This window comes from Etheostoma spectabile, unplaced genomic scaffold (assembly GCF_008692095.1).
Source record: "Etheostoma spectabile isolate EspeVRDwgs_2016 unplaced genomic scaffold, UIUC_Espe_1.0 scaffold00003155, whole genome shotgun sequence".
Lineage (NCBI taxonomy): Eukaryota > Metazoa > Chordata > Actinopteri > Perciformes > Percidae > Etheostoma > Etheostoma spectabile.
In genome coordinates, this window is record NW_022603001.1 from 1 (window position 1) to 12,357 (window position 12,357).

The following is a 12,357-nucleotide window of genomic DNA, read 5'->3' on the forward strand; positions in this document are numbered from 1 at the left end:
CCCAAGTGGTTATGTATGCCAAATTTAAAGTGCTTCCCTCTAGACTTTCAGAGATATTGCATTCCAAGAATTGGATTGACAGACATGAGGCCACAGTCACCTTGACATTGAACCTTTGACCTCCAAATGTCATCAATTGATTTCCGAGTTCATATGAATGTTTTTTGCAAACTTTGAAGAAAACACAAACATGGGCATTGTGAAAAGATGGTGCTGTCTCTCGTTGTTTCTGAGATCAACAATACTTTCCGAAGTTGAATAGCTATTGCGTACCCCGGTAATATTAGAGAAGAGCTCTCGTTGGCACTGTAGGCGACAATTTAGAAAATTAAGTTACTTTACACTTTAAAACTGTTACATCTCCTCTGATTACCATCTACAAATTTTCAAGCCTCATTGGCATGCCGACCACCATCTACATTAGGTAAATCACTAGCTAGCTATGCATGAGTACCTCATAACCTTTTACGGTTCAGTATGTTATAGTTTTATGGTCAAATGAAGCCTTCATTAAGCTTTCTGAACAATGTTCTTCATTTTCTGAACGCATTCACTCAGTAAGTGTTTTATTATTGGTTGTGCATCTGTGATTTCCCTAGAGGTCTCTCAGTCCAGCACCTCTCCCCCCTATCTTTGTTAGTTTTACACTGTCCAGCATAAATCACTGACACCATACCTCACATTCATCCATGCATACACCTTGCATACTGTATACAACCTTGCCACACAGTCTTTTTTCTCCCCTTTTCACGGGGTCAGGAAAAAGCATCCAGGGTCAATCTTAGCCTTTGTGTGAGTTCATAGGCTTTATCATACATTGTTTTTATTAAGATTGACGACCAAATTGTTAGTTTTTTCTGAAATTTTGCAAACCATGCAATGCCTTTTCATAGCCCTTTTGGCAGGTAGGGCCGTGTGTCAGTCTCATAATCTGAAGGTCGTGAGTTCAACCCTCACACGGGGCAGCTTTTTTTTTAAAACAAGAAAAACACAACTGATGCTGAAATACAGTGACATTCAGGTGGTTGACACTGGCACTAGCACATGAATGGAATTTTTATTCTTTGGTTATTTCTGAGATTGATACAATGAAGGAATATTTAAGAGTGGTAGCTAACCAATGAAAGGGTTATAGAACATATGGTGTATGTCTTGGACATACTAATCCAAGCAGGGAGATGAGTACAGAGATTTGGGTGCTAGCAAGATGGATGTAGGTTGCCCATTGTTCATTTAGACGTACCAGCAACATTGTATGATACCAATTCTATCTAATCCTCTGCATGGCCACATTATGTTTTCACAAGTGTCAGCAAAAAGGTAATTTTATCCATTTTCCATCAAACAGGGATCACAGTGTCTTGGGCTGCCTAGTGCACCAACAACCAAAATGGAGCTAACATGCATGACTGAAATCTAGAAGTTAACGTCACCAGAAATTAGCTGTTTGCCTTCACACAAACATGCCCTTTTTGTGCAAGGACTATTCCGAATAGTATATAGAGCAAAGCTGTATTGGTCAGAATCAGAGAAATGTCTCCTGAATCTTAGCACTGAATCACCAATGCTTGATTGGGTCTAAATTGTACCACTGAAAACGATTAGTCAGCATGGCCACATAATGTTTTCACAAGTCTCAGCAAAAAGAAATAATTCCAAAAAGTAAGATTTATCTACCAGCTGCTAATTATTTACCAAGGCTACATCGACACTAACTACATCTGCCAAAGTAGTTTGGATATGAGGCCTAACCATAGCAAATATATGCATTTTTTAGAAAGTAATAAGGTACTATAACTCTTTAAGATAAGATGGTGCTGGAACATAAAGAGCTGTTAGGTGAGAAAAAGGATTTTAAATTATATTCTAGATTTTACGGAAGCCAATGCAGAGAAGCTAAAACAGGAGAGATGTGATCTCTTTTCCTGGTTCCTGTCAGAACACCGTGTTGCCAGCATTCTGGATCAGATCAGCGAAGAGTCTTTATGGACTCTTTCGAGCAGCCTGATAATTAGAATTGCAGTAATCCAGCTTAAAGTAACAAATGCATGGACTAGTTTTTCTGCATCAATTTAGATTTCCTGAATGTGATGACTACTGCACTATGGACATTTCAGTAATCCTGGCCATGATTTCACGTCAGGAATATTTTTCCCGTGTAGGTTATTCAGAGTTCAACTCAGCAGAGTTTAAATGTGCGAAGTCAACATGAACAAAGAAATATGTTTCCACCCTGTTGCAAACAGGGGACCTTTTGCGTGTGAGGTGGACGTGATAACCACTACACTACTAAAACTGATGAAAAAAGATTTTTTGCATGTTTGTGGGGAAATGCACCATTCATATTTTACTGTAAATGTTTAAAACGCTGTTAGACATGTTAATTTTTGACACATAGAGATTTTAAACTGGATTCAGTCACAGATGCTTTGTCATGGATTTGAGTGGCAGCAAATATGTAGTGAACCTAAATATATCTACATGTATTTACTGTGGCATAAATGCTGGAATAGCGGCACCTATCGATTGATGTGCCAAAAATCAAGCTACGGCGTTCCTCGTTAGTATAATGGACAGTATCTCTGTCTCTCACGCGGAAGATTGGGGTTCGATTCCCTGCTTGGGAGCTTTTTCTACCAGTTTAGGCCTCGAGGAAGTCCCAGCAAATGTGTTGGACTATTCATGAGGGGAAAGCGGGCCTTGGCTCAGGCTGTGTTCAGCATGGGAGGAGAACTCCTGACCAGAATCCACTATTCAATTTGCAAGCTTACATGAACATTGTGCACTGTCAAAGCTGCCTACATCCATGGAAACTGTCCACCACGTCTTCTGCCTCTACGGTATCCCACTGACCCAGTTCACGTCACAAGTCTGAAAGTCCCTCTGCCAAGCCCTTAATTCAATTCGATTTAATTTATAGTTGTAGTAGTTTTATTTATAGTATCAAATCATAACAGTTATCTTGAGACACTTTACAGATAGAGTAGGTCTAGACCACACTCTATAATTATAAAGTCCCAACAATTCCCCCAAGAGCAAGCGTGGTGCGACAGTGCGACCATGCACAGTGGTGAGGAAAAACTCCCCTTTTAGGAAGAAACCTCGGTCAGACCCAGGCTCTTGGTAGGCAGTGTCTGACGGTGCAGGTTGGGGATGTGATGCACAGTGGCAAAAATAATCACGACAAAGAAAATGCAACAGTGACTATAAAATGGTAGTAGTAGTAGTTCATGTCTTAGCAGGATGCTGCAAGCTGTTACAATATGCAGCGTGGAACAGCAGGGCATAGCAGGACCACAGCGACAGCTGCAACCAAGATCTTGATGCAATCCTAATCCAAGGTAATATGCTGGGCGAAAAGGAAACATAAGGACTCAGGGGAGTAAACTCCCCATAACTAGGTTAGTAACAGGCATTTCTGGGATGGAATGCACACAAATGGATAGGAAGAGGAGAGAGCAGCTTAGTGTATCAATGGAAGAAAATCCCCGTGGTAGTCTAGACCTTGGTTCAGACGGTGGTCGACTCCATTCAACACAGATGAAAAACTGTTCTCAGAAATAATGGTTATGCAGCTTAATATTGGTGCAGAGATTGAAAGTAAAGCAAACCCTTGTGACATTTTTCAGTTCATACCGTAAGTGTGATTTGGAATTGATCTGGAATTGAATGTGCAGCGAATATGTAGTGAACCTAAATATATCTACATGTATTTACTGTGCATTGATATTATCGAAATAAAAGCTATTCTGAGGATCATGTTGAGCATTATTTGCTTTTATTAAACACTGCTATTATAACTATACGTATGTCAATCCCTTCAGCATTTTGCAATTATACAATTCACACAAATTCAACCAATCACCATGACTGTGGTATGACTGCCAATTTTGACCAATCACTGGAACTTTTCTGTAAATTTGAAAAATAACCGGAGTCTCCCACAACTTTATCTAATCCCAGTAGTCCCACGTGCCAGACTTTGTCTCAGTATGTGACACACATGGTGGATGCAGGAAAAACTTGAGATGTGACATACAGGATGACCTAAACTGAGAACAGCTACGATCATTATTGTAAGTGCAATGATACGTTAACCCTCTGAGCCCGAGACACTCGCCCACGAGTAAAAAAGTACCTCTGATTCATAGTTTAATAACTTTTGAACCATACAAGCGATTTACTCACTTTCGGTTTTGTTTGAATCCTGACGCTAGCCTCTACAGGGGGTTTTCTATCCAGCCTGGAACTTCAGCCTCTTTGGGCTTTAAATCAATACTGTTATATCAAAGATTGATCCACTTTTTATCCATAATTCATCGCGTTTTGGCTCATTTTCCGCCGCTAGATCGCTCCTCAGCGTCTGCCCTGTCTGTCCCGTCTATTGTTTCAGGAAGTACATGCCCATATATGGGAGATAAGGCACCTCTTTTGTATGGAAGGCCAGAGGGGACAAAAATGCCTTTATACTCTATTGAAGGCAAAATAATGCTATATTTAGACACATATTTGCTTGTATAACATTGCTGTGGGTGTAATATCAATAAATATGACATTATTATGTTATTATTGGCATAAGTAAATGTCATGAGAGCAAAACGTCTTGACTTTTTTGGATAAAATGCATGTATTTTGTCAACTGTATACGTTATAATGATTTTTTCTTCACAGTGTGACTCCCAAGACATATGAGAAGTGTTTTAGAATGGAAAATGGCTTAGGTTTTACTTATATGTCTGTGATATCAATACATATCTGGAAGATTCATTTATTTATTTATTTATTTATTTATCTTTAAGGCCCTACAACCATTTTTAACATGCAAGTGACCTCACTGCAACCCAAATATTCCAATAACCCAGTTTGTCCTGAAAAAAATGATGTTGATATCTTGACTGTAGAAAACAGGGTTGATGTTTTACAAGCTTTTTTATAAAATAAATCCAGACGAAAATTAAACTGTAAAAATGGCCTCAGGGCCCAGAGTAAAGCTGTTAAACCTAAGGAGGACCCCTGGCTAAATGACACCACGAGGGCCCTTAGGCAACACTGCAGACAAGCTGAACAAAGATGGAAAGACAATCTACACGTGTCACTGGGTGTATTAAGGGACAGTCTATCACATACCAGAATGCTGTGAAGGTGGTGAAGATGCAGCATCTCTCTTCTGTCATAGCTAGCAATCACCACAAACCTAGATTGTTATTTAATACTATTAACTCTGTCATAAATCAATGCTCCTCTGCTCCGACAGATGTGTCAATTAGTCCATGTGAGAAATTTCTCGCTTATTTTATTGACAAAGTAGCATCTATCAGGGAAATTACCAGTGCTAATTTTAAGGTATTTTTATCTGCTTCTCCTACACACTCAGCTGTGTTTGAGGAATTTTTAGCCCGCTTCTCTGACGTAACTTAGTGAGGTTGTACAACACATGAAACCTACCAACTGTCCCTTAGACATTGTCCCTGCCAGAATGGTGAAGGAGGTTTTTAATAGCACCATTGGGGCGAGTCTTCTTACTCTCTTTAAGTAAATGCTAAGCCTGTACTTTGTTACTTTGAGTTGAGTAAAGAAGTTTAATCAGTACTTCTGCTTTTACCAGAGTATTTGTTAACACAATTATCTGTACTTCTACTTGAGTACGGCAGTGAGTAATTTTGCCATCACTGATGGTCATTTATATGCCGGTCACTTGATGTAATACAAGCAAATACATATGGCCCAACAGTTTTGTGATACGGGGCGTGCAACTGTATGTCAATGATCAAGCTTGTTGCTGTGACCAAGAAACCACCAGCAAAATGACTGATACATCATCAGTTCCGAAATTTTGTTGGATGCCAAATACTTGAATTAAAAGTCAGAATCCAATTGACATGTACGAACAATACAATGCACGTCCAGCTTCTACATTTACGCATGAGTCAGCTTCCCAAATTTCTGAGTAACAGGAAAATAGCCTGATAAGCATACATGTGCAGCTCAACCTCAAAAAGTCATAAAGCAAATGCTTGTGGCTTAAAGATCGAGCTCCCGCTCATAAAACATCAGACAGGGGCAGTCTCTGTTGCGCAATAGGTCAGCGCAGTCGGCTGTTAACCTAAAGGATAGTGGTTCAAGTCCACCCAGGAACGTTTGTTGCTTAAGTAACCTGGATGGAGCAATCTCTGGGATTTATCCTTCTGCAGAAGACCATAGAGCAGCCCAACGATAACCCTAGTTATAATTGGCTGACTTTGTAATTGTCTTAATGTGGCTGTTGTCAGAGTCCAAGACTACACCAAGATTTGTGATGAAGAAGGTTCTTACTATTTTCAAAGCAGTGCAATTACAATTTCATTTTAAGTCTACTGTGTGTCCTTAAAATGGTGCTGTCTGCTGTGAAATTCTTTTTTTTGTGTCGATACGGCTCTGTTTCTTTTCATTTTAAGTACATACTTGGACTACATTTTTAAATGCGTGCAGGTATACAGTACATGCGTACAGTTGGATGCATGCGTTTAGGAACCCATGCTGAAGTGGACTAAAAAGAAGAATTAAAACAATCATCTTTTGGAAATTGATCTTAATGCCTTAATTTACAAAAAGGAAAAATCCAAGTTTGTCCAGCAATGGTGGTATAGCGGTGAGCATTGCTGCCTTCCAAGCAGTTTACCTGGGTTTGATTCCCAAAGTTTATGAACATTTATGCAAACAGGTATAGCACTGCTGTACAGGTTGTCGTGGCCGGGTGGTTAAGGTGATGGACTAGAAATCCATTGGGGTCTCCCTGCGCAGGTTGAAATCCTGCCGATAACTTGAATGGTAGCAAACCAAAGACACATCACAGAATACCAAGCTGGGGATTTGTTTTCATGAACAATATTGTGTTGTCTCATAGTTACTGGATACCACCAGTCTCCACCAATGCATCTCTCAGCCTTTATTTTCAGTTTGTGTTACAAGATTTGCAGGAAACGTTGTATTGTCCAGCAGAAAGGCAACAGTAGTGTGTTACTTTTTGACTATAATTTATACCATAGGTTTTGAAGCCATATACAACATTCCCATTACATGTTTTACCACAGTTTCTTCTTTTATTCAGTGATATTTCAATTTCCTTGCGGGAGTCATCCCAAAAGGATTAATAAAGATAAGTCTAAGTATATCTCAGAAAACAATCCAAAAAAACATCTTCCAGGGATGTAGCTCAGTGGTCTTTTATACCTCAGGCTATCAGACAGCCCAACAAGCACTTTAAATGTACATGTTTTACAGTATTTATGTACTTGTACTGTAGTGTAGTATATGGCATCACACTCCAGTTTGTTATGTACCTGTACTGTAGTGCAGTATATTTATTTTGTAATGCTCCAGTTTTTATGGGTGTTACAGCAGGTATCAGTACTGTAGTTTCCATGTTTATGGATGAAAATCAACTTGTCATGCAATTAAGTTTACTCTTCAGCAGGTGGAGATATTTCACTTCAGACACTTTGTTAAATATGGAAATAGACTTCATGCTGATACAAAGAATAGGAAATAGCAGAGGATGGTTTCGATCCATCGACCTCTGGGTTATGGGCCCAGCACACTTCCGCTGCACTACTCAGCTGTGGTAATCTGAGTTAACCAAGGTTCGAACAGTTTACAGGTTGCAAAGTTTAACATTTGGTAGACCTCGCAACTATCTTTTACCAGAGTATTTGTCCGAGCTTTTAACTTTGGGTGGGCAAAATCGGCTGTTGCGGTCTTCCGATCTACGGACTTTAGAAGTCCCTAGGTCGAGGTACAAGCAGTGGGGCGATCGGCTTTTGCTGTTGCTGGCCCAAAACTCTGGAACAAGCTCCCACCAGACATTCACACTATAACGGATGTTGTTCATTTTAAATCAAAACTTAAAACTTATTTATTTAGAATGGCTTTTAATACACAGTAGTGGTTGATGATGATGATGATGATAGGTAGCTTTATCTGTCTTACTGTTTTCTATGCTTCTATGCTTTGTCTGTTTTTTTTTTAAATGTTGTGTTTTCTTGTTGATGTAAAGCACTTTGGACACCTGCTGGTGCTGTAAAGTGCTATATAAATAAATGTTGATTGATTGATTGATTGATTTTATGTGAGCTTCCTGATTACTCACACATTGATTATTCACATGTAACACTTGTGATTGGCTGGTGTTTTAAAAAACAGGTTATTGTTAGTACAGCTATAAACAACAGTTTGTCATCAACTTTTCTTTTTTAGCGTGAGCGGACATCTCGCGGGTAACCGGGCCTCACGTGTTGCTGTGCACCACTCACATGTTACGCACGGACATACGTCCATAAATAACACTTTTCAAATAAAAGCAGCATAGTTGTATAGTTGTATAGTTTCACGACATAGATGTTTTTTAAAATTTATTTTGTAATTTTTGATTGCCGCCGTTCACCTTCACACACAATCAAGAACGCGCATACGTCCACACGGAAGTAATACAATAACGCTTTTCAAAACAAAAGCAGCACCGTTGTATTGCACACTCGACATAGATATTTTTTAAATTTATTTTGTAATTTATTATTGGCCTCACGCGGGCCGGACAGGTACGCACAAAGGGCCGGATGTGGCCCGCGGGCCGTAAGATGCCCAGGTCTGGCATAGCAGGACCACAGCGATAGCTGCAGCCGAGATCTTAACGCCATCCTAATCCAAGGTAACGTGCTGGGCGAAAAGGAAATATAAGGACTCCAAGAAGTAAACTCCCCATAACTAGGTTAGTAACAGGCATGTCTGGGATGGAATGCACACAAATGGAAAGGAAGAGGAGAGAGCAGCTCAGTGTGTCAAAGGAAGGAAATCCTGTGGCAGTCTAGACCTTGGTTCAGACGTTGGTCGACTCCATTCAACACAGATGAAAAACTGTTCTCAGAAATAATGGTTATGCAGCTAAATATTAGTGCAGCGATTCAAAATAAAGCAAACCCTTGAGACCTTTTTCACACTTACAGTACAGTAAGTGTTTATAATTGATTTGGAATTGAATGTGCAGCGTTCCCAATGCATTGATATTATGGAATTAAAAGCTATTCTAAGGATGATTTTGAGCATTATTTACTTTTTTAAACATTGCTATTATTCTGAACACAACCGTACGTCTGTCAGTCCCTCCAGCATTTTGCAATGTTGGAATTGCACAATTCACATGAATTCGAGCAATCACAGTGACTGTGATGTGACTGCCAATTTTGACCAATCACTGCAACTTTTCTGAAAATTTGACCAATAACCCGAGTCTCCCACAGCTTCATCTAATCCCAGCGGCCCCACGGGCCAGACTTTGTCTCAGTATGGGACACACATGGTGGATGCAGGAAGAACTGGGGATAAAACGTACAAGATGACATAAACTGAGAACAGCTACAATCATTATTGTAAGTGCAGTGATACGTTTAAGTCCAACAAATACTTTATCAAACCATAGTAATGTGTCCAAGGCCAGGTGAGCAATTAACAATGTAAAGATCAACAAGCCACTGACAAATATTAAAATTTGATTAAATAAAGTCTTAAATTCTCCAGACATTTTCTTATTGTACCAACATGCACAGCATCCCGAGCCTTTTTGGTAAAGTTACTAGGAAAACTTAGCCTAGAGTAAATTTATTTTTCCTCAAGTGTCCTTATCATAAAGATATTGCAATTCAAGACATAACTTTCATCGCAGGACAAAAGCTTTTTTCAAAAGCTACTGCAAAAATAAGGAATTTTGGGTTGCAATGCTTGCAAAACAATCTACAAAATTTTGGAGGAACTGTTGTGTCCGTCTGCTGAAAAGTACAATATATGACCCATTAACCCAGATGTGTGCGCATGTTTATGCAGGAGAGCAAAATGATCTTTTGCAGGTCTCTGGTACTGTGTGAATTTCCCTGTGTTGGAAAGTTCAATGTTACCATTACATGAGGTAGTTTGCAGCTGCTGGTTATTGTGAGTTTGTGGGGGGCCGTGTATGTGTGAAGGTGTTTTAGTGGGTCTTAACATGTGCTCATCTGCTGTAAAGCACAGTAGTGCTCCATTGGACCACCAGGTCAAAATTGACCTAGGAAAACCAAACACTATGTATTTAAAACCCTAAAACTCAATGAAATCAGTAATTTTACAAGCAAAGATAATTGATAACCACCCATGTTATTTTTGGTTAATAGAAACTCATTTCTGATAAAGAAACTTAACCCAAGTCAAATTTGACCCAAACACTAAGTGAAAACAAGTTTTAAACTAAAATAGACTCAAGCCTGCTAGTGGGTACTTGCCATGCTGACTGTTTTAGTTAATCTCAACAGCAACAGTGTTGATCCCAAAGTGATCCTTTTCATGCAATTGTTTGAGTTTGGAGGAATGCTTAAAGTAATAGCAAAGGTAAACCATTGTGCTTCCTAGCAGATGAAATCATTCATTGCATAGAATTTATCACAGAAGTATGGTAAAATCAGTTGAGTTTAATATCAGCACAGATATAAGTAGATACATGCAGAAACATGTCAAATGCGTGTCAGGTTGGCAGCCTGGTCGCCCAGCGTCAGGTTGGCAGCCTGGTCGCCCAGCGTCAGGTTGGCAGCCTGGTCGCCCAGCGTCAGGTTGGCAGCCTGGTCGCCCAGCGTCTGGTTGGCAGCCTGGTCGCCCAGCGTCTGGTTGGCAGCCTGGTCGCCCAGCGTCTGGTTGGCAGCCTGGTCGCCCAGCGTCTGGTTGGCAGCCTGGTCGCCCAGCGTCTGGTTGGCAGCCTGGTCGCCCAGCGTCTGGTTGGCAGCCTGGTCGCCCAGCGTCTGGTTGGCAGCCTGGTCGCCCAGCGTCTGGTTGGCAGCCTGGTCGCCCAGCGTCTGGTTGGCAGCCTGGTCGCCCAGCGTCTGGTTGGCTGCCTGGTCGCCCAGCGTCTGGTTGGCAGCCTGGTCGCCCAGCGTCTGGTTGGCAGCCTGGTCGCCCAGCGTCTGGTTGGCAGCCTGGTCGCCCAGCGTCTGGTTGGCAGCCTGGTCGCCCAGCGTCTGGTTGGCAGCCTGGTCGCCCAGCGTCTGGTTGGCAGCCTGGTCGCCCAGCGTCTGGTTGGCAGCCTGGTCGCCCAGCGTCTGGTTGGCAGCCTGGTCGCCCAGCGTCTGGTTGGCAGCCTGGTCGCCCAGCGTCTGGTTGGCAGCCTGGTCGCCCAGCGTCAGGCAGGTTTGGAGCTGATTGGGTCCGTTCAGGGGCAATTGAACATCTGCAAGTTTTTGAATAGCTGCCTCAGCTTCTACTTCATTGGTTTCCAGTTGTGCTGAAAAATATGTAGAAATCGTTAAATTCCAACTACCCTTGACATTAAAACTGTAAACAATTTACCATTAAGGCTTCTTTGTTTTTTATTATGAAGTAAAGCAAGTATTAATACTTCCTTTTAAGACTTGATAGCCCCATTACGTTTAATTGGTAATTAGGCCAGTGGAGTTTGTTTACATCATTACAGAATCTGTATTGAGATTAAGCTAGCACAGCAGTTGTTTTCATGTGCTGCATTTACTTGGTTTGGGAAATTCCACGATCTCTACAGAGCTACTTTAACTGTTCCGTTGCTTTTGAGAGCAAATTGCCACACAATATAAAAAGTTTAATTTTAGGTTTTTTTTTGGTGTAACTGTTGGACATTTGCAATATTAGACAATACAGTGGGAGTGACAGGCAGAGATCCATAAGCACCAACTGTTGCACTCTTTAAATATATAAATGTCTGAATAGTTTGAGAAGCCAGCTGTATACCCACATTGTATGGTCAAAATAGCTTAAATTAAACATGGGTTGGAATCGCCATTCCAAAAGCAAGACAACTTAACCTTAATTTACTACATTGTGCCACAAAGAACCTCAGCTGTAAACACATTTGCAGCATTTCCCCAACATGGTTTAATAGAACCTGCTCACCTTCTTTAGCAGCTTGGATCAACTTGGACTCCATTGACTGGAGAAGTGCGAAGGCCCTCTTCATGGAGATATCATTGAGAGACACATCTGTACTACAAAAGAAATTCAGTTAGTGTCCGTATGTAGCTCTTGAAAGATTCTGTCACTAACGTTCTTACCTCTAATCATTCTCCTCTGCAGCTCATCATCATGTCTTTCATTTGTGCCGCCAACTGGCAAACTCAAGCCTAAGGACAATACAACAGCTGTTAATCAAATGTTTCTGCTGTTTGACACCACATATCATGAACTTGTTCCCGCTAAATTTCATTTATTGAGTAAATAACCCTACTCTTTACATTTGCTATACTCCATTACATATTTGAATACAAGTTTCAAACAGAAGAAATGTAACAACCTTTGTTAATCCAAACAGTCAGCACACAAACAACAAAGACCCAAACA